The following is a 5381-nucleotide window of genomic DNA, read 5'->3' as shown; positions in this document are numbered from 1 at the left end:
TTAGTGTGACTGTGTGATGCTGTTTAAAATTTAGTTCTCATGTTGATCCTAACAAAAAAAATCATATAATTATAAATTCAATTAAATTAAATTTAGTTTATTTATATAGCGCCAAATTCACAACACATGTCATCTCAAGGCACTTTCCAGTTCACCAGATCATCCAGTCAGATTGATTCAAAGTTTTCTATCTAAGGAAAACCAGCTGATTGCATCGACTCATTGACTCTTCAGCAATCCCTCACACTAAGCCTGCTTGTAGCGACAGTGGAGAGGAAAACTCCCTTTGAACAGGAAGAAACCTCCAGCAGAACCAGGCTCAGTGTGAGCGGCCATCTGCTGAGGCCGACTGGGGTTCAAGGGGACAGAAGCGGACATAGAAAAAGAAGCATAGATACAAAAGGCAACTGTCAACCAGCTCCACAGGCGGCCCCGTCCAGGAAACACACAGCCAGGCAGACGAGCTCCGAGCCAGCTCCCATGTCAGAGGATGAAGAGAGCACATCCAGTTAGTCACAGTCAGAGAAACAGGACTACACTGGAAATCAGGCAAAGCTCCAAGATCTAGAAACAAAGGTGTTGATGGCAGCAGCACAGCTGATATTTCTCTCCAGGATGGAGTCACAGCCAAACAGGAACAGACCAGATGAAGCTACTATGAGAAAAAGCAGAGAGAGCAGAACGTTAGAGATTGAACTAACAGATTCTGCAGAGTGGGAGAATAGAGATAGAATGAAGCAGAATGATGAAAAAGGGGTCCCTATGTCCTCCAGCAGTCTAAGCCTATAGCAGCAGAACTATAGAGATAGCTCAGGATAACCTGAGCCACTCTAACTAGAAGCTTTATCAAAAAGGAAAGTTTTAAGCCTAGCCTTAAAAGTAGACAGGGTGTCTGCCTCACGGACTAAAACTGGTAGTTGGTTCCACAGGAGAGGAGCCTGATAACTAAAAGATCTGCCTCCCATTCTACTTTTAGAAATTCTAGGAACCACTAGTAAACCTGCAGATTGAGAGCAAAGTGCTCTGTTAGGAACATAAGGAACAATCAGATCTCTGATATCAGATGGAGCTTGGCCATTTAAGGCTTTATATGTGAGAAGGAGGATTTTAAATTCTATTCTGGATTTAACAGGAAGCCAATGAAGAGAAGCCAGGATAGGAGAGATATGATCTCTCTTTTTCATTTTCATTAGAACTCTGGCTGCAGCATTTTGGATCAGCTGAAGGCTTTTAACTACAGTTTGTGGACTTCCTGATAGTAAAGAATTACAATAGTCCAGCCTTGAAGTAACAAATGCATGGACTAGTTTCTCAGCATCACCCCTGGACAGGAGATTGCTCATTTTTGCAATATTCCTCAGATGAAAGAAGGAAATTCTAGAAACCTCTTTGATCTGGGATTTAAATGACAGGTCCTGATCAAAAATAACACCAAGATTTTTTACTTTATTATCTGAAATCAGTTTAATCCCATCCAAATGAAGTGACTGACTAATCAGCTTCTTTTTCAAAGACTCTGGTCCAAAGACTATAACTTCTGTTTTGTCTGCATTCAGAAGCAGAAAGTTAAGAGTCATCCAGGTTTTTATGTCTTCAGACATGCCTGTAATCTATGTAATGGGTTAGCTTCATCTGGATTTATAGACAGATATAGCTGGGTATCATCAGCATAACAGTGGAAATTAATCCCATGCTGTCTAATAACTCTATCGATTGGGAGCATGTATAAAGTAAAGAAAATTGGTCCTAGCACTGATCCCTGTGGTACTCCACAGGTAACCTTTGAGCATGTTGAAGATCTATCATTAACATGAACAAACTGAAATCGATCAGATAGATCAGATTTAAACCAGTCTAGTGCTGTTCCTTTAATTCCAACAAAATATTCAAGTCTTTCTAAAAGAATATTATGATCAACTGGATCAAATGCAGCACTGAGATCCAACAGGACGAGCACAGATACAAGTCCATTATCTGAGGCCATGAGAATATCATTAGTGACTTTCACCAGAGCTGTTTCAGTGCTATGATGAGCTCTAAAGCCAGACTGAAACTCTTCAAAAAGTTCATTATGGTGGAAGTGATCGCACACTTGTTTGGCAACTACTTTCTCAAGAATTTTAGATCAGAAAGGAAGATTGGATATAGGTCTATAATTGACCAAGTCATCTGGGTCAAGAGACGGTTTCTTAAGCAGAGGTTTAATTCCAGCAACCTTAAAAGCTTTAGGTACATATCCCTGTAACAGAGATAGATTAATCACATCTAAAATGGAGGAGGAGATCAAAGGGAATACCTCCTTAAATAACCTGGTTGGAACTGGATCTAACATACAAGTTGAAGGCTTAGATGAAGACAATAATTTTGCTAATTCAGGAAGTTCAACTGGATCAAAGCAGTCTAAACCCGGTTCAGATTCCATCACTACCTCAGGTACAATCGCGGATAGAGGAGTGCTTATGATCTTATTTTTAATAAGATCAATCTTATTTATAAAGAATCCCATAAAATCATTGCTGCTAAGAGCAGGTGGAATGGACGGTTCAACAGAGCTATGGCTCTGGGTGAGTTTGGCAACTGTATTAAAAAGAAATCTAGGATTATTCTTATTCTCCTCTATTAATGAGGAGAAGTATGCTGCTCTTGCTTTACAAAGGGTCCTCTTATACAGCAGTAAACCATTTTTCCAGACTAGGAAGGACTCTCGCAGGCCTGTGGAGCGATATTTTCTCTCCAGTTTCCTAGCATTTTGCTTCAAAGTACGCAGCTCTGCATTAAACCAAGGAGCAAGCTTTCTATTTTAAACGGTTTTCATTTTCAAAGGAGCTGTGTTGTCTAAGGCAGTACGCAGAGAACTAGCAACCCCATCAACAAAATCATCAACCTGTGAAGGGGAATAAGCTAAGCTTTTGCACTCTGCAGCACTGCTCAGTGACACAGAGGAGAGAGAAAGTGAAGCAGATTCTTTAAAATTTATAACTGCACTATCTGATAAAGATCTACTAAAATGTAACCTTATTTTGGGGGAGGAGAACTCTGTTAAAGTAATCCTGAAGGTTATTAGAAAGTGGTCAGAGAGGACAGGGTTGTGAGGAAATACTGTTATTTCTTCACATTCTATGCCGTATGTCAGCACAAGATCCAAAGTATGAAGATGAGAATGCGTGGGACTATTCACATTTTGAACAAAGCCAATAGTGTCTAAGATAGCATTAAAGGCTGCTCTTAAGCTATCGCCTTCAATGTCAGCATGGATGTTAAAATCTCCCACTATGATGACCCTGTCAGTATTTTTTTTTTTTTAACATTCTTTATTTAAGATTATTAGGAATCCAGAACATATACATATGTATATTTATGCATGTACTTACATAGAGAAAAACAAAACAAAAAACAAAAAAACAAAAAAACAAAAAAAAAAAACGGGGGGGGGGGGTCTCAGCAAACACTTAAGTCCATTTTGGCAATTGACATTTAGAGGTTCTCATCGGCTCACATGAAAGAGAAATGTTTATATCCAGTGTCTTTCATTAAAAGAGAGAGACATGTCAAGGGGATTAGCAGTTTTAGCATCTTTATCAAAGTGGCCATCCAAAGTGGGAAATAGCTGGGGTCCAAACACTCAAAAAAATGTCAATTTTTACATGAAGTTTTGCTGTTATCTTTTCCATGATATACACATTCTTCAATCTGTCTTGCCACTGTTGAAGGGTGGGAGGCAAAGGCTTGAGCCAAGACAAAGTTATAATTTGTCTTGCTACTAGTAGCAGGATCTGTAGTAACTGGACTTCCTTTTTCCCAATATCATCTCCTGGGGTCAAACCCAGTATATAATGCAGTGGGTTCAGTGGTAACGTAAACTTGAGTATATTTTTAATTTCTGTCTGAACCCCCTGCTAGAATGGAATCAGTACTGGGCAGTCCCAAAAAATGTGAGTGTGATCCCCAATCTGACTACAATTCCTCCAACACATATTTGTAGCATTTCTGTCGTATTTTGAAATACTGAAAGGTGTTTTGAAGAATCTCATTTTTAACTTCCAGTCAAATTCTTTCCAATTTGGACTGTGGGTGATCTTAAAACCTTTCTCACAAATCTCCTCCCACTCCTCATCTTCAATAACAATATTCATTTCAAGTTCCCACTTTTGTTTTATGTCTATAGAGCTGTCAGAGAAATGCATTTGTAAATGTTTATATAGATTAGATATGATCTTCCTCTTATTATTTTCCTCCACACATTTTATCAAAAATATTTCCAAAGGTGAAGTATTTTGTTTCAATTTAGGCCATTCTTTATGTGATAGAAGATAATCTCTTAATTGTAAATACTTATAGAAATCTTTTGAGCATAATCCATATTTGTCCTGTAATTGCTTAAAGGTCTTAATATTTTCTCCACTGAATAACTGATTAATTTTTATTAATCCTTTCTGAGCCCATCTCTGATAACCCGTATCTAGCTTGTTTGGAAAAAAGTCAGTAATCTTGGCTATTTTTATCATGCGTGATATAGTTAAAGGTGCTCCTATTTTCTTCCTCACTAGAGACCAGACTCTGTATGTACAGTTAATCCACTCATTTTCAATTTTTAAATCCTTCCAATTTTTTCCCTCCATAAATGGCATTGCTTCAAGAGGTACCAGTGGGCAAGCATTGTTCTCCAGACCAATCCAGTTCGTCTCCTCATCCTGCACAAGCCACTGGACCACCGCGCTAAGTTGTGCTGCCCAGTAGTACAATTTCAAATTAGGCAAACCAAGGCCACCTATTCTTCTTGGGCTTAACAGTAACTTCTGTCTGATTCTTGCTTTCCTCCTTTGCCAAATAAAGTTATTAATAATTTTATCTAAAATTTTAAAAGTGGAGGCAGGTATCCAAATAGGAAGTGCCTGAAATAGATACATTAATCGTGGGAGTATATTCATTCTCACTGTTTCTATTCTGCCCAAAAAGGACAGAGGGAGAATCTCCCATCTAGACAGGTCTGATTTTATTTGTGTGATTAAGCTACTAAAATTTCCATTAAATAGTTGTGAGGTTTGTGGTGTAATCGTCACACCCAAATACTTGAATCCCCTCTTGGACCAATTGAAGGTGACCTCTTTATCTAAATCTGTAGGCCATTTTACCACTAACATCATAGCTTTTGACTTGGTTTCATTAACTTTATAGCCGGAGATTTCTCCAAAGTCTTTTAAACTAGTCATAAGTCTAGGGATTGAGCACAGAGGATTAGAGATATACAAAATAATGTCATCAGCATATAGTGATATTTTATGAGTGACTCCACCTGCTGTTACTCCATGAATTCTAGGGTCTATCCGTATTCTTTCTGCCAGGGGCTCAATGCTGATAGCAAATAGTAGAGGTGAAAGAGG

Source organism: Cyprinodon tularosa, unplaced genomic scaffold, assembly GCF_016077235.1.
Source record: "Cyprinodon tularosa strain WSP-4 unplaced genomic scaffold, ASM1607723v1 ctg1298, whole genome shotgun sequence".
Classification (NCBI taxonomy): Eukaryota; Metazoa; Chordata; class Actinopteri; order Cyprinodontiformes; family Cyprinodontidae; genus Cyprinodon; species Cyprinodon tularosa.
Note: the sequence above shows the minus strand (reverse complement) of the source record.